Raw genomic sequence first — 18,966 nt, forward strand, 5'->3', positions numbered from 1 at the left:
TAAATCCAGCAATACTGCCGTATATGTCCAGTGGTACTGCCATATAATTCCAGTGATACTGATGTATATGTCCAGTGCTACTGCCATATAAATCCAGTGGTACTGGTGTATAAATCCAATCTAGTGATACTGCCCTATATTTATCCAGTGGTACTGCCATATAATTCCAGGGATACTGCCATATATGTCCAGTGGTACAGCCATATAATTCCAGTGGTACAGCCATATAATTCCAGTGATACTGCCGTATATGTCCATTGGTACTGCCATATAAATCCAGTGGTACTGGCGTATAAATCCCGTCCAGTGATACTGCCATATAATTCCAGTGGTACTGGCATATAAATCCAGTGATACTGATGTATAAATACAGTACAGTGGTTCTACCATATAAGTCCAGTGGTACTGCTATATAATTTCAGTGATACTGCCATATAATTCCAATGATACTTCAATATAATTCCAGTGTTACTGGCATATAAATCCAATGATACTGCCATATTAATACAGTCCAGTGGTACTGCCGTATAACTCCAGTGATACTGACGTATAATTCCAGTGTTACTGGCGTATAAGCAGTGGTACAGTACTGTCATATAATTTCAGTGATACTGGCGTATAAATCCAGTCCACTGATACTGCCGAATATGTCCAGTGGTACTGCCGTATAAATCCAGTAGTGCTGCTGTATAAGTCTAGTGATACTGCCATATAATTCTAGTGATACTGCTGTATAAATCCAGTCCAGTGGTACTGCTGTATAAATCCAGTGGTACTGCTGTATAATTCCAGTGATACTGCTGTATAATTCCTGTGGTACTGCTGTATAATTCAAGTGATACTGCTGTATAATTCCAGTGATACTGCTGTATAAATCCAGTCCAGTGGTACTGTCGTATAAGTCCAGTGGTACTGTCGTATAAGTCCAGTGGTACTGCCGTATAATTCCAGTGGTACTGGCATATAAATACTGTGATACTGCCGTATAATTCCAGTGATACTGCCATATAATATCAGTGGTACTGCCGTATAAATCCAGTGGTACTTGCATATAAATCCAGTCCAGTGGTACTGCCGTATAAGTCGTATAAGTCCAGTGATACTGCCATATATGTCCAGTAGTGCTGCCATATAAGTTCAGTGGTGCTGTCCTGTGCTGTATATTATTTACTCCAAATAAAGGGGTTATTGATATTTAATCCAAATAATTGTTTACAGGGTTTGCCCTGTGTGGTGTAGAGGTATGCTGCATTTTGTTATAAAACCCCAGAAAAATACTGGAGAACAAAAATTTTGAGGATAAAATAGGAAAAGATCAAGAACTACTTCCTCCTACTGCTGCTGCTGCTGCTGCCGCTGCTGCTGCTGCTGCTGCTGTTGTTGCTGCTAGCAGTCAATCGTCATCCCAGAGGGGAAGTTGGAAGACCACTTGTACTACTTCAACTAAGCAAATGACTGTCCAACAGTCCTTTGCGAGGAAGATGAAATATGACAGCAGTCATCCTGTTGCAAAGCGGATAACTGAGGCCTTGACAGCTATGTTGGTGTTAGATGTGCGTCCTGTATCCGCCATTAGTGCAGTTGGACTGCAGTGCCAACCCTATATGGGCCAGGTGTTTGTGCCGCACACTTGTGTCGCTTAGCTTAGTCATACAGCTACCTCATTGCTCCTCTTTTACTTCTTTGCATGATGTGCTGTTTGGGGACTATTGTTTTTTTAAGTGCCATCTTGTCTGATACTGCAGTGCCACTCCTAGATGGGCCAGGTGTTTGTGCCGCACACTTGTGTCGCTTAGCTTATTCATACAGCTACCTCATTGCACCTCTTTTACTTCTTTGCATGATGTGCTGTTTGGGGACTATTTTTTCTTAATTGCCATCCTGTATGACACTGTGGTGCCACTCCCAGGTGTTTGTGTGGCACACTTGTGTCGCATAGCTTATTCATACAGACACCTTGGTGCAACCTTTTGGTCTAAAAACAATATTGTGAGGTGTTCAGAATAGACTGGAAATGAGTGGAAATGAATGTTATTGAGGTTAATACCGTAGGATTTAAAATTACCACCAAATTCTTTGATTTTAGCTGTTTTTATGGGGGTTTTTTCAAAAATCATCCAGATCCCAAATCAAAACACGAAAGGGTGTTTTTGGCTAAACCAATCCAGATCCAAAACAAGAGCATGGAACCAGAACCAAAACCAAAACACAAAACACGAAAAGTGCCCGCCGCACATCTCTAAATTTTATCTGGTTGTTGGCTGCAATGTTTATATCTCCAGGATTGATTACTGTTCTCCCACCCAGGTTCATGACCCCCCCCCCCCCTTCATCCAATTCTCTCTCTTTCTACTCTATTACCCCCTTTTTCATATATTTTTTTCATCTTGGTCTAGTTTTCCTTTTTTTCTCCTTCTGTAATTAATATAAAAATAAGTTGCATACATTGCCTATATATTTATTTTGTTTTACAGTTTTTGGGATTTCAGTCATATTTCTATTGTTTGGATGTATATTTGACAGCTGTCTACATCTTTCTTTTCTCATTCTTTCAATACAGATTGTGGTTGTAAAAAAAAAACATCCAAACGTAAATTTTCGAATGCAATTGCAAAGAGCAAACTTCTCAAAGTAGCAATTCACAGGCCCAAGACCAATACAGGGAAACTGAGACAGACTATTTATGTTATGGTAGTCAAGTAAAGCATTGATTGATTGATTGATTGATTGATTGATTGATTCATTCATTCATTCATTCATTCATTCATTATACTAAACTTCAGAAGTATAAAGAAAAGTAAAATAGAGTCACGGGGCCTAATTCAAGATTGATCGCAAAAGCAAAATCTTCCTCTAATGCAGTGTGTGTGTGTGTGTGTGTGTGTGTGTGTGTGTGTGTGTGTGTGTGTGTGTGTGTGTTTGTGTTTAGTGCACTCTGTCTGTAGTGCACTGTTTGTGTGTGTGTTTGTGTGACGAACAGTGCACTGACAATGATTATGCTTGCAGGCACTAACAGCCAGATACATTCTGGAGCTTGGACCCAGGGGGTAATGTCATCTTTAGATGGCATTACCCAATAGAAACCTATGGGCTTCTCTCCACAATTCCATTTTTGAGAGGGAACCAGTCAGATTCCTCCCAGCACCCCCGGCGGCCACCGCATCACATTGCATATGCAGAGAAGAATCCTGGGTCCAGAAGTCTTTTTTCATGAGAGCTGTACTTAGCACATTTCTAGGTCCATACTGGCATTATTAATACCCATTAAGAGGTGGGATATACAGCATTGCAGATGCTAATGTATGCTTATTACATCCCGCCCTTTATGAGATGATACAATTTTACTAATAGTTCTACCATAGATTTAGAGGTCCTTCTATTCAATATCTACTCCTACAAATGTTTTAATGGTGTTAATAGGTGATTGGTAAAGGTCAATTAACAGAAAAGAATATTGAAAGGTAAAAATAAATGAATACAATAATTTAATACACTACACTTTTTCTGTACATTGTGTTCCCTAGGCATGTTTCTAAATTGTTTAGCTGGCCAGCTCTGTGTGACATTCATGTAATTATGGTCACTCGTCAATAAATATACAGAAAATTTTATAAGACTGCAAAATTATGTAATTGGAAGCATCACATATGACATAAGTGACTATGCAGTTTAAGTGTGACTTTTCCATTTTAGCAGTTAAAGGATCCCATTAAGGGAAAGAAGGTGCTACATTAAGTCAATAATGCACAAGTTAAAGCTCCTAATGGGATAGTGTATATAATAAGTGGTGCACATTTTAAAAAGCATTACATTTATACAAAGAAAAAGACAAAGTTAATGGGTCTTTGATTTTTTTTCTTTTATTTTAAAGTCTCTTCTTTGATGAAAATAGCTAGAATCTTTAGCTGTGTATATAATAAACATTGCTTCTTGAGATTTATATTGTAGAAGGGTCAAATATGCACTTGCACAAATAATAAGGTTGTAAAGATCTACTGAGTGTCATGTTATTGGGTTAATTATGTGTCTAAAATATATTTGCATACCTTGTGGTTATGATATACGTAGCTTAGAATATGTTTTAGAAATTATATTTGACCCTTTAATGACCAATAGGAGGATTTTCTTTTTTTATTACTTAGTTAATCAACATGATCCATCATTAAATCTCTGTATCCTCTAGGATTATCAGTTTAGCGAATTGAATAATTAAAGTGAGTGTATGCATCAATGGGAAGACAATCAGATATGTGTTTGGGTTGTCTTGTACTATTTAAAAATCATAAACTGGAGTATTTAATGCAAAAGTTCAGTCTTCTCTAAATGGTTTAGTGAATGCACATCATGCTTAGAAGAAAGATTTATGAGGACCTTATAAAAAACATTGTTAGACTTTGGCCTTCACCAATCCACTGATTGGTAAAATGTGTTGCAGAATATGCTGCTATACTCAAGCATTAATACTCAGAAAAAAATAATACACAGTAAAAAAAGATTGTGGTATACGGTGACTACATTAAGAACAGCTCCATAGTATAACATTACATATGGGGTAACAATACAAACAGTGTGCACTGTCAAAACTTAAGACACATACTTTCCCTCCAGCATACGGCAATATGACCTATGGCGTCACTTCACCATCAGTAGGGTCACGTCTGAGCCACCTGAAAATGCCCAGCGCTGGGTAACAGCTGAGCATGGTGAGCACAGTGCCCATGGGGACAGTGTCTGTGAATCTCAGGCTATAGGGTACTGTGTGTGTGTGTGTGTGTGTGTGTGTGTGTGTGTGTGTGCGTGTGTGTGCGTGTGTGCGTGTGTGTGTGTGTGTGGCTATGGGGAAGATTGTGTGTGTGTGTGTGTGTGTGTGTGGCTATGGGGAAGATTGTGTGTGTGTGTGTGTGTGTGTGTGTGTGTGTGTGTGTGTGTGTGTGTGTGTGTGTGTGTGTGTCTATGAGGCACCATATGTGTGTTCGTCTATGGGGCCATGTGTGTGTGCGGCTATGAGAAAGCATGTGGCTATGGGGAAGCATGTGCGTGCGGCTACAGGGAAGTGTGTGCGCGTGCAGCTACGGGGACATGTATGTGTGTGAGGCAGCACCAGACATTACACTGACCTGTGGGATGCATGCAGACTTCACCTCACAGACGGGGACAGTCCTTTGTCCATGAATTCCTTAGCCTGGTATTTCTGCACTCTGTAGGCAGGTCAGCCTCTGCAGGTCCGCTTTTCTCATAATGTTGGTGCCCAGGGCCAGGGGTGAATGGGCAGACTTCAGTAAAAATGAGGGTGGGGCTTCAGGAGGCCGGAGCCACGGGTGGGTAGGGCTTCAGGAGCTTCTGTGGCCACAATAAATGGGAGGAGATTCAGATATCTGGACAGTGAATGGGCAATGATTTGCATATACCCATGCCCCCTTTACTACTGTCCTTCCCTCCTCTAGAACAGCTGCTGCAGCCAGCCAGTGTTAAGAGAGAAACACTGAGCCTGAGCCAGCACAGCGTGTCTCTTGTTCTCGGTATGACAGGGTGCAGGGGAGATGCAGGCTCTGGAGTTATCCAGTGCCCCATAGCAGCTGCATCCCCTGCACCCACAGTAGTTACACAACTGCATGTCATCATAACATATAAGTATTGTGACTCCACAGTGAGTGTTGATTTGAAAAAAGTTAACATAAATAAATGATACTATTAAATTATAGTTCATTTTGTACAACTTATGTGTATGTTCATCGATATGGAGCATGACAATGAGTCGAGAGAAGAGCAGGAGCAGCAACCAACTATTAGCACTGCAGTTGCTTATAGGCATGATACGGGGAGGGGATAATGGTTTATAAGGAAGGGAGGGGATAATGGTTTATAAGGAAGTCGGACTGACACTGATCAGAATCTGTTCCCCCCTTTGTGAACAAGCCACAAGGCGAAACGTACGTTAAAGGAAGAAGCGTTGCGGGCGCCCCGCTGAGTGCGCACGGCGGGCTGCCCCCCGGTACAGGTTGTAGGACATAGAATACTTTTAACTGTGAAGCCTCCAGCTAAAGGCATCTGACGGCCTGACGCTATAACGAACCATATGCTTTAACATGCACGGCTCGTGTATATCCAGGTTCATGATACAAAAATACTGATTACTATGATAATTGTTGCCAGGGGTGATAGGCCATTTGAGGTTGCATATGTGCCTAGAATGTTTCACAGTTTATATATGCCTAATTTCACTATGTCCCTTTTTTTATGAATGACTCTATTTGTTTAACACAGCAGTGAGAATCCTGAAATATTGTGATAGGAGGCAGGTTGTATATAATTGTCAGTACCCTCCTTGACTAGATCGTTATTTTATTATGTAAAAGGTTTTGATTATGCACAAAAAGTAAAAAACCTGGGTCTTTTCAATAATGATATGTCTAGAGGGATTAATTCTGTACATTTCCTCTGTGTCCAGGGATATGATATAAAACACAAGTTTTTTTGAGCACTGTTGCCAGGGGCAACAGACCACCTGGCATTTATACGTGTATCTACCGTGCTTCACAGTCAGGATATATAAAAAACTCATTGCTGTTTCTTGGATGAATGACTATATTTGTTTATATAGCAATAAGAATTTAGAAGTATAAGATAGGAGGCTAACGGAATAATACAATCAGCATGTTGCATTATAATCATCGTTTAATTATGTAAAAGGTTACAACTATGATGAATCATTCATTTGTGTACATAGAAAACAAAACCTTAGCTTTATTTATGATGGTTGTTGAGAGAAATATACTTTCTCTGTGATAAATATTATATGCTGATCTTTATTGTGGATAATGTGCTTTAGATGGCAACAGATGTTGCAAACAAGTGAAATATTGTAATAAAGTACACTTTCTTTAGAGACCAGCTACTATGTGGCATTAGAGGGCACAAGTTAAAGGGACAAATTCTCCTCACATTGTGTATTAAGATGAGGTTGAGGTGCTGTGAATGACGCAGCACGTATATGAAAAGTGAGCCGATGTGATATCCCTCTTTTTTGTACTGAATTCAACAGTGCCTTCTGTCTCTTTCAACACCAGAACAGCATAGTGTCAGTAACCCCCAAACGGGCTGCACTGATCGCAGTATCATCAGCCAGTGTTGGAGGCGAATGAGACACATTGCATATTGTCCTGGCACAGTCTGTATTTCCATAGACTAGCATCAGTAATGGTCTCTCAACACGAAATTTGCTGCACAGTCTTGCTGCACAGTCTTGCCTTCTATACTTTCTGTATTTCTCTAATTTAAGAGCGTATTGTCATCCTTTATCAGTTCATCCTATTTTTTCAACACCAGAGCAGGTAGAGTGTCAGTAGCTCTCTCATTGGCTGCGCTGACCGCAGTGTCATCAACCAAAAGCAGAAGTGAATGAGACACTCTCCGTGGATGCTCCGGCACTGTCTGTGACTCTAGAGACTGGCACAAGTAAGGGTCTCTCACCACGTATATAATGCTGTAGCACATACGAGGCAGCAGAACCACGAAACACGCCATAAGGTCTTGACTTATTGTTATTTGAGTCTCATTCATAAATTGACTCTCCCTTATTGATAGCGCTAAGGCACGTTGGAGTTTACAAATCACCTGTACCTTTTAATCTGTTACATGTTGTATTGTATGTATTGTGTCTATATTTCACCTTTTTAGATGAAGAGAGTATAATCTCCAAGCAATTTAAATTTTTGATCTTTAATAAAAGTTAAGTCTTATTATATTATTTTCTTTTTTCTCCCTTTTTTTGATCCTATGTTGTTGCACACGTATTATAACACTTTTGAGTGCCCCATTTTAGGAGAGTTCTTGTCTACCTTTCTTTGGTATATTTTTGTGAAACAGTTTAACTTAACTCTCAGGGAGCACCCCCCGTGTCTCTAATAAATATAAAAGCACAAAAGTGCATGATGTATGAAATTGGGGTATAAGTGTCACTTATACAGTGATTGTCCTTTGATCTCTAGTCATTCTGTTTGGGTTCGCTTTTAGGTCTGTGCGGACAACATTTTTCTTTCTATGATAGTACAGGGTTCAGAAGGTTTAGGAAAGGACATTTGAAATCAAAATCTTCCACACTATTAAGAAATGGGTAGAGGTGTCACCTTAAAAAGTGACACATCAGTGCCCAAAAAAACATTAAGGCTCAAACTGTGTATTCACAGTCAGATATCCCTGAGGAGAGTCTAGGGGTATACACGTTAGCTATGTGTGAATCTGACATTTCTCACAATGTCCCTATAGAGAAGCCTCTTTTGCCTCCATCCACCATCTGCACCATCTGCACATGTGAGGAGCAGTACAAGTAAAGAGGGTGATGAGGACATAATAGAAATGTAGAATGCTTGTGTGTAAGTGGAACAGGTTGAGAAGGATATGTGTGTACTACTACTATCTGACACTGAGGATGATGATGTTTATGATGTTTGTGCAAGTCAGCCACCAGTGGCTGCAATTCTTACCTGTGATAAAAAGAAAGTAATTGTTATTGCTCTTTTGTCTTTTTGCTGGTAGGCCTCACAGAAGGGTGGTCTTCTGTTTGCCGGCGGTCGGGCTCCCGGCGCTCAGTATACCGGCGCCGGGAGCCCGACCGCCGGCTTACCGACACTTATTTTCCCTCGTGGGGGTCCACGACCCCCATAGAGGGAGAATAAAATAGTGTGGCGCGCGTAGCGCGCCACCGTGCCCGTAGCGTGGCGAGCGCAGCGAGCCCGCAAGGGGCTCATTTGCGCTCGCCAAGCTGTCGGTAAGCCGGCGGTCGGGCTCCCGGCGCCGGGATGCTGGTCGCCGGGAGCCCGACCGCCGGCCACCCGTAGTGAACCCCTCACAGAACATATGTAGTAATTCATATAAGTCTCTGTCGTAATGGCCCATCCAGTTGCCTACCACAATCAATCATTTTTTTCTTCTTCTTTTATTACATCCATTTCCCTAAACCTCTCTTGGGCCTCTAAACTAGTTCTTGTATAATTCAAATATTATTGGTTACTTTTTATGGGGTCATATAATTTATTAAACTGACACCCTTTCTGCCACTGCACTGCCACTCTGTTTCCAAGATATGCCATATTTGAATTTGAACAGCCACATGTGTGTGCCGCCTACAGTGGCGGATCTAGACTTAACTTTTACGGGGGGCGGTTTAAGAATTATGACTCCTCCCCCTAATCATAGCCCCTCCCACTTAGTAATGGCCTTCCCGTTCGCTTCTAAAATTTCCTATTGTTGCCATTACTAATAAAATGTTGCCAGTTAGTGGAGAGAACCCTGCACACTGGTGATACAGACTGGTGAATCGCCATTCCTTCCATCAGGGGTGGTAGAGGATAAGACAGTAGGGCAATTTAAACATGCATGGGATAGACATAAGGATATCCTTACAAAGAAATAAGGATCAAATAAGGTTAGAGATAAAAATAATGTTAAAAAAAAGGGACAGACTAGATGGGCTAAGTGGTTCTTATCTGCCGACAAATTCTATGTTTCTATAGCACACTGAATGAGCCGAAATTCACATTATAGCACACTGTATGAGCTGAAATTCACATTGTAGCACACGGAATGAGCCGAAATTCACATTATAGAACACTGTATGAGCTGAAATTCACATTGTAGCACACGGAATGAGCCGAAATTCACATTATAGAACACTGTATGAGCTAAAATTCACATTGTAGCACACTGAATGAGCCGAAATTCACATTATAGAACACTGTATGAGCTGAAATTCACATTATAGCACACTGAATGAGCCGAAATTCACATTATAGCACACTGTATGAGCTGAAATTCACATTATAGAACACTGAATGAGCCGAAAGTCACATTATAGCACACTGAATGAGCTGAAATTCACATTATAGCACACCGAATGAGCCGAAATTCACATTATAGCATGCAGAATGAGCCGAAATTCACATTATAGCACAATGTATGAGCCGAAATTCACATTATAGCATGCAGAATGAGCCGAAATTCACATTTTAGCACACTGAATGAGCCGAAATTCACATTATAGCACACTGTATGAGCCGAAATTCACATTATAGCACACTGTATGAGCCGAAATTCACATTATAGCACACTGTATGAGCCGAAATTCACATTACAGCACGCAGAATGAGCTGAAATTCACATTACAGTACACTGAATGAGCCAAAATAATGCAGGTACTGGGGGCAAGGGGAATCCTACCCCCTTATTAACTTATACTGGGGCAGCGAGGAAAAAAAACACAGGGGAGCCTGCCCCCTTCTTTACTCCGAGTATTTCAGCGTAAGGGCTTAAACAGTATCTCACCCCAAGCTGCGGGCCTGCGGATCTTTGTCCCATGTCTCACTGCCCGAGGTCCGCTTCTGGACTGGAGGTCCTCTGCCAGATCAGTCATGTGTCCCACCACTCCACTCAAATGGCCGTCGAGCTGTCCCTGTCTTGGAGGGACATGGTGACATACACACTGGGTCTTTGAGGGACATAGTGACAAATACGGGGGCCAGGAAAGGGATTTGGTGACAAACATACTGGGGGAGGAGGGGCATGGTGACATACACAATGGGGCCTGGGACAGTACAAGAGCAGACACACACTTTAGCTAGGAGAATTGGGGGGAGACATGGCACACAGATACTTTAGCTAGGAGGGGAGGGGGGGAGGCGTGGCACACACACACTTTAGCTGGGGGGGAGACGTGGAACACACATACTTTAGCTAGGAGGAGGGGGGAAGACGTGGAACACACACTTTAGCTAGGAGGGGGGACATATCATACACTTTAGTTAGGAGAAGAGGGGGAGAAATGGCACACAGACACTTTAGCTAGGAGGGGAGGGGGGAGACATGGAACACAGATGCTTTAGCTAGGAGGGGAGACATGGCACACACACTTTAGCTAGGAGGAGAAGGGGGGGTGGAAGATATGGCACACACACACACTTTAGCTTGGAGGGGAGGAGACATGGCATACACACACAATCAATCGCTTTAGCCTAGCTCTCTCCATGGAGTCCGTGCCCGCTCCTCCTCTGCTGCAAAATGGCGCCAGCCTGCCCCTGAATGCTTTCTTAGCGTCCACTAAAGCCTACTGCGCATGACAGTGTGTGTCATTGCGCAGAGGCATCAAAGGAGGAGGTGCCGCTGGGACGGGGGAAGGGAGGTCGTCGCTGACTGACAGCACACACTGTCTATCGCACCCTCAGACGTCACTCTCAGCGGCAGTAGGCGGGCCGCGGCCCGGCTGGCAGTGTCAGTGGTTGCTGCCTGCCGCTCAGCCGCTGCTCGCAGCAGGTGATCGTCGCTGGCGCCGGGGCGGGCGGAATTCAGAATTTAGAAGTACTGAAATCTGAAAACCCGGCCCCGGCCATTTTTCCCAGTGCAGTGCAGTGTAGGGGGGGCGTTCGCCCATTTCACCCCTGTCTGTATCCGCCACTGGCCGCCCACTGATGTCGCTTATTCAGCCAGATAGCTTGGTTCAACCATTTGGCCTAAACTGGATGAAAACAATATTGTGAGCTGTGAGGTGGTCAAAATTGGCTGTAAAAGACTGAAAATAAATGTTAGTAAGGAACAAAAAAAGGCCCAAATTATGTGATTTTAGCAGTTTTTATCAATTATTGAAAAAAATACAGACCTAAAACCAAAACCTGTGAGGGCAGTTTTGGCAAAACCAAAAAACACAAAGTTAATTCTAGAGATGTGTGGCGGACACTTTTTGGGTTTTGGGTTTTTTATTTTGGATCCGGATCTCCACTCGTGTTTTGGATCTGGATTGGTTTTGCCAAAACCACCCTTTTCGGGTTTTGGTTTTTGATGTTTTTTAAAAAACATAAAACTGCTAAAATCACAGAATTTGGGGGTACTTTTGATCCTACGGTATTATTAACCTCGATAACATTCATTTCCACTGATTTCCAGTCTATTCTGAACACCTCACAATATTGTTTTTAGGCCAAAAGGTTGCACCGAGGTCGCTGGATGACTAAGCTAAGCGAAAGAAGTGGGCGGCACAAACGCCTGGCCCATCTAGGAGTAGCACTGCAGTGGTAGACAGGATAGCACTTTTAAAAACTATGCCCCAAAAAGCATATAATGCAAAGGGAAAAAAAGAGGTGCAAGATGGAATTGCCCTTGGTCCCTCCCACCCACCCTTATGTTGTATAAACAGGACATGCACACTTTAACAAACCAATCATTTCAGCAACAGGGTCTGCCACACAACTGTGGATTAAATGATTAGTTTGTTAGAGCCCCCATAAAAAAAAGAAGCAATTAATCATCCCACCAAAAAAGAAGAAATTAATCTCTCCTTACACAAACTGGCTCTACAGAGGCAAGATGTCGTCCTCATCCTCCAATTCCTCACCCCTTTCAGTGTGTACATCGTCATCCTCACAGGGTATTAATTCGTCCCCACTGGAATCCACCATCACAGGTCCCTGTGTACTTTCTGGAGGCAATTGCTGGCAAAGGTCTTCATGGAGGAATTTATAATTCATTTTGATGAACATCATCTCCACATTTTGTGGAAGTAACCTCCTACACCAATCGCTGACAAGGTTACTGGCTGCACTAAACACTCTTTCAGAGTACACACTGGAGGGGGGGGGGCAACTTAGGTAAAATAAAGCCAGTTTGTGCAAGGGCCTCCAAATTGCCTATTTTTCCTGCCAGCATACATATGGACTGTCTGACATGCCTACTTGGATGCTGTCACCGATACAATCCTCCACCATTCTTTCAATGGTAACAGCATCATATGCAGTGACAGTAGCCATGTCAGTAATTGTTGGCAGGTCCTTCATTCCGGACCAGATGTCAACACTTGCTCCTGACTGCCCTGCATCACTGCCAGCAGGTGGGCTAGGAAATTCTATCCTTTTCCTCGCAGCCCCAGTTGCGGGAGAAAATGAAGGAGTAACAGTTGACAGGTCACATTCCGCTTGAGTTGGCAATTTTCTCACCAGCAGGTCTTTGCACCTCTGCACACTTGTGTCTGCTAGAAGAGAGATACAACGTAGGCTTTAAACCTAGGATCGAGCACGGTGGCCAAGATGTAGTGCTCTGATTTCAACAGATTGACCACCCTTGAATCCTGGCAAAGTGAATGAAGGGTTATATCCACAAGTCCCACATACTAAGTGGAATCGCTCAGTCTTAGCTGCTCCTTCAATTTCTCCAGCTGCTTCTGCAAAAGCCTGATGAGGGGAATGACCTGACTCAAGCTGGCAGTGTCTGAACTGACTTCACGTGTGGCAAGTTCGAAGGGTTGGAGAACCTTGCACAGCTTGGAAATCATTCTCCATTGTGCTTGAGTCAGGTGCATTTCACCTCCTTTGCCTATAGTGTAGGTGGATGTATAGGCTTTAATGGCCTTTTGCTGCTCCTCCATCCTCTGAAGCATATAGAGTGTTGAATTCCACCTCATTACCACCTCTTGCTTCATGTGATGGCAGCTAAGGTTCAGGAGTGTTTGCTGGTGCTCCAGTCTTTGGCACGCAGTCGCTGAATGTCAAAAGTGGCTCACCGATAGCATTTCCTGCACGCCCCTATTATTTTTAAAAGAATTCTGCACCACCAAATTAATTGCATTTGCCAAACATGGGACGTGCTGGAATTTGCCCAGATGTAATGCACGCACAGTATTGGTGGCGTTGTCCGATATCACAAATACCCAGGAGAGTCTAAGTGGGGTAAGTTATTGTGCGATGATGTCCCTCAGTTTCCGTAAGAGGTTGACAGTGGTGTGCCTCTTACGGAAACTGGTGATACACAGCACAGCCTGCCTAGGAACGAGTTGGTGTTTGTGAGATTCTGTTACTGGTGCTGCTGCTGTTGTTGCTGCTGGAGGCAATACATCTACCCAGTGGGCTGTCACAGTTATATAGTCCTTAGTTTGCCCTGCTCCACTTGTCCACATGTCCGTGGTTAAGTGGACACTGGGTACAACTGCATTTTTCAGGAAACTGAGGACACTTTTCTTAATGTCCCTGTACAGTCCAGGAATCGCTTGACTAGTGAAGTGGAATCTAGATAGGATTTGGTACCGGGGACACAGTACGTCCATCAACTGTCTAAATCCGACCGCACTAATGGCAGATACCGGATGCACGTTGGACAGTCAATTGCTTAGTTGAAGCAGTACAAGTGGTCTTCCGACTTCCCCTCTGGGATGACGATCGACTCCCAGCAGCAACAGCAGCAGCGGCAGCAGTAGACGTACCACTTATGGATCCTCCGGAGGAATCCCGGTTAGGAGAGGACTCCTCAGTCTTGACAGTGACATGGCCTGCAGGACTACTAACATTCCTGACTAAGGAGGAAGTTGACATTGAGGGAGTTGGTGGTGTGGCTTGCAGGAGCTTGGGTACAACAGTAAGAAGGAATTTAGGTGTCAGTGGACTGCTTATGCTCTTACCCAAAGTTTCTGAACTTGACAATGACTTATGATGAATGCACTACAGGTGACGTATAAGGGAAGATGTTCTTAGGCGGTTAACGTCCTTACCCCTACATATTATGGATTTACAAAGGCTACACATGGCTGGACACCTTTTTTCCGGATTTGTGGAGAAATAATTCCACACCGAAGAGGTGGCTTTTTTTGGTATTTTGCCCAGGCATGACAATGGGCTTTCTAATCCCATGGAAAACAACTGTCTCCACTGATGCCTTATTTAAACAAACCACATCACCATCAGAATTCTCATCGTCAACTTCCTCCTCAGCACCAGCTACACCAATATCCTCCTCATCCTGGTGTACGTCTACAGTGACATCTTCAATCTCAATATCAGCAACTGCACTAGCGGTGCTCAGCACAGCACTTGTAGGGGGCCTGCAAATGGTGGTAGGAGCCTCCTTTTTCCATACAGTCTTGGGAAGGTCAGGCCTAGACATCACAACCGCGGACAGACTTGACTCTCCTTGGGGATTTTTGATATCTCTGAACGCACAATTGTTTTTTCCTGTGCTTTAACAAGCTTAAATTTTTTTATTTTTCAAGAGGGAGGAGAGCTTCCATCCTTATGAGAAGCTGAGCCACCAGTCATGAACATAGGCCAAGGCCTTAGCCTTTCCTTGCCACTTTGCATCGTAAATGGCATATTTTACGTTTCTCATCAGATAATTTCTTTTTTTTTTTTATTAACTTTTGCTTCTTGGAGTTTACATGCCCTCTATGACATTGGGCATTGGCCTTAGCAGACGATGTTGATGAAATTGCATCGTCAATGTCATGACTGGTGGCAGCAGCAGCTTCAGCACTTTTGCTAGGAACTGGAAGTGGTTCCTGATCTACCACTATTTTTTCCTACAAATTGTTGTTCTCTATTTCACAGGACAGCACCCCTTTATTATTACAGCACACAGAACAGTGCCCTTTTATTTTCACAGCACCCTTGTTTTCTTATAGCATGCAGGACCAGTGTGCTTTTATTTTAACAACAGCAGCACCCCTGACTTTTTACAGCATACATGACTGTGCCAGCACCCCTGTATTTTCACAGCATACAGGACCAGTGTGCTTTTATTTTAACAACACTCCTGTATTTTTTTACAGCATACAGGGCCAGTGTACTTTTATCTTACCAACAGCACCCCTGCATTTTTACAGCATACAGGGCCAGTGTACTTTTATTTTAACAACAGCACTCCTGAATTTTTACAGCATACAGGATCAGTGTCCTTTTATTATAACAAAAGCAGCGCCCCTGAATTTTTAAAGGATACAAGACTGGACCAGCACCCCTGTATTTTCACAGCATACAGGACCAGTGTGCTTTTATTTTAACAACTGCACCCCTGTATTTTCACAGCATACAGGACCAGTGGGCTTTTATTTTAACAACTGCACCCCTGTATTTTTACAGCATACAGGACCAGTGTGCTTTTATTTTAACAACATCAGCACCCCTGAATTTTTACAGCATACAAGACTGGGCCAGCACCCCTGTATTTTCACAGCATACAGGGCCAGTGTACTTTTATCTTAACAACTGCACCCCTGCATTTTTACAGCATACAGGACCAGTGTACTGTTATTTTAACAACAGCACCCCTGAATTTTTACAGCCTACAGGGACTGTATACTTTTATTTTAACAGCACCCCTGAATTTTTACAGCACACAGGGCCAGTGTAATATTATTTTAACAGCAGAACCCATGTATTTTAACCGCATATAGGACCAATGTACTTTTATTTTAACAACTGCACTCCTGAATTTTTACAGCATACAGGCCCAGTGTGCTTTTATTTTAACAACAGCAGCACCCCTGAATTTTTGCAGCATACAAGACTGGGCCAGAACCCCTGTATTTTCATGGCATGCAGGACCAGTGTGCTTTTACTTTAACAGCAGCACCCCTGACATTTTTACAGCATACAGGAACAGTGTACTTTTATTTTAACAACTGCACCCCTGAATTTTTACAGCATACAGGGCCAGTGTAATATTTTAACAGCAGCACCAATGTATTTTTTCAGCATACAGGACCAGTGTGCTTTTATTTTAACAACTGCACCCCTGAAGTTTTACAGCATACAGGGCCAGTGTAATATTTTCACAGCAGCACCCCTGAATTTTTAAAGCATTCTAGACCAGTGTGCTTTTATTTTAACAGCAGCAGCACCCCTGAATTTTTACAGCATACAATACTGGGCCACCACCCCTTTATTTTCACAGCATACAGGACCAGTGTGCTTTTATTTTAACAACAGCACCCCTGACAACAACAACACCCATGTACAGCTGCAGCACCCCTAACAGCACATGAAACAACAGTGACAGCCAGGTCAGCACCCCTTACAGCAGAGGTACACCACAGTGACAGGAGCAGCACCCTTACAGAGCACACACTGACCCCACCCAGAGCCACCACCCACAGAGAGACAGTGGTCTGTCTCCCTTACTTTCCAAGTCCAGAGTGAAAATGGCAGTGGCCCATGCCTCTTTATATGGAATCCAAATCCCACAAGAATCCAACAGCAGGATGATGACGTTTTGCCTTGTTCTGGTTTCTGAGTCATGTGGGAGGTCCTGAGCCGGACTCAGATCTGGTCTTAAAGCATGAAGTTCGGGGGTGTTCGGTTCTCTGAGAACCGAACCCACTCATCTATAGTTAATAGAGAATGAAAAGAGAGACAACTAGGTGTATAGGTCAGTCTCTGTGATAGTAATGACACTTGTTAGGAGTGCAGCGTGACTGGTGACATGAGAGGGGCCGCAGTGCTGGCAGACGCAATCTCTACTTGTAATGCATGCACCTGGTGACACTGAGACATGTAACACAAGTGCAGCCTGTCACTATCAGCAGCACACATGTCCCTGAGGCCAGAGAAGGACACAAACCTATAGCAGCTATACAGGTATTTCCCTTCTTGGTGACCAGTTTACAACATGTAGTGAAAGGGTTAATGGGTCGACACCACCCCTCCCTCTCTTAGTGTGACAGTATAGCTGCCACTGGTAAATATAGCACTGACACAAGAAGGGCGTACCCAGGCTGCAAGCAGCCGCCCCCTCTCCTCCCATGGCCAGGATATTCCCTCCCTGTGCTGGGGAAACTTATCACATCCTTAGCTGCTGTGTGTTTCCCCGTGCTTCTCTGACTGGAAAGAGAAGCTGCTGTACCTTTAGATGAGAGCTAAAGACTTGGTGCCTGGAGACTGATCTTATGAGATGATGGTCACTCCACTCAACTAGATCGAGCATTGGAGCTGGTAACAGGCAGCTAGCAAACATACATCGGCCTAGGGTGGCGAATCCCGGCAATTTTTTCAATCCCAGGAATCGGGATTGAAAAATGTTCAGTCCCGGGATTCCCGGGATACCCGGGATTGGCTGCATTTCAGTGTCCTTTGAATTTGGTGCTGGCTGTGAGCCAATCGGAGCATCCGGACCAGCAGCCCTGTTGTCGCTCCTAATTTGTTACCGGTCCATAAGAACTGATTGACTCACGGGCAGCAATGAATTCGTAATGCTGCCAGCGCAGGTAAATCTCCATGGCTGCTGTGTGTCTGTTTGCCCAGTGTCAATTCACAAAAAGTCCCAAGAGTCCCCAGGTGATCGAGGCCCAGGGCATCATCAGGGTGACTGTGGCCGTGTCTTCAGGCTTCAGTGATCCGTGCAACCGCCCTGCTTGCCCGCCCCTAGTACCGCCGCTGATAATAATTTACCTTACGTGTACCTTTTTAAAGAAAAAAAATGTTTTCCTCTTTACAGATGTTTAATGCTTGTATATTATTTTGTATTTTTTTTTCAATTTATGCATATAATGATATATTGCTATCAGAAAGCTTTTTTGTGTATGTTTCTAAAGTGTTAATGTGCATCTTTTGCTACTATGCACTTGTTTTATTTAAAATGTTATACTGTACACTGTATGAGTGGTCATGCTAATGTTCACTCTAGGTACAGGGCAGGGTTGGACTGGCCCACATGGGAACAGGGGAAACCCCCGGTGGGCCCCACTGCCTGTGAGCCATCCTCCTCCACTCGCGCACACAGGGGGGGTTTCCGAGTACCTGGAATCCCCCCTGATGAGACAAGTTTTTTATTTTGGAGACGGAGACTGCAGTGTCTCCGTCTCAGTAAAAGCCGCGATCGCATACGCGACCGCGATAGCGGAGCTGCTGCAGCAGAGAGCTGTGTAGCTCTCTGTATAGAGAGTGTCCCGGCGAGCTGCTGGCTGCGCATGCTCAGCCACAGCAGCTCCCTCCGTCCTCACACAGTGCCGCTGGTTTGCCCTCGCCTCCTATGCCCTGGTGGTATTGTATGTAAGTATAACATATACAGTATGTATACTGTATATGAAATATGTATGTATGTATGTATGTATGTGTGCTTGTGTGTTTATATATGTATATATGTATGTATGTGTGTTTGTGTATGTATGAATGCGTGTGCTATGTATGTGTGTGTGTGTGTGTGTGTGTGTGTGTGTGTGTGTGT

Source organism: Pseudophryne corroboree, chromosome 2 (assembly GCF_028390025.1).
Source record: "Pseudophryne corroboree isolate aPseCor3 chromosome 2, aPseCor3.hap2, whole genome shotgun sequence".
Taxonomy (NCBI): domain Eukaryota; kingdom Metazoa; phylum Chordata; class Amphibia; order Anura; family Myobatrachidae; genus Pseudophryne; species Pseudophryne corroboree.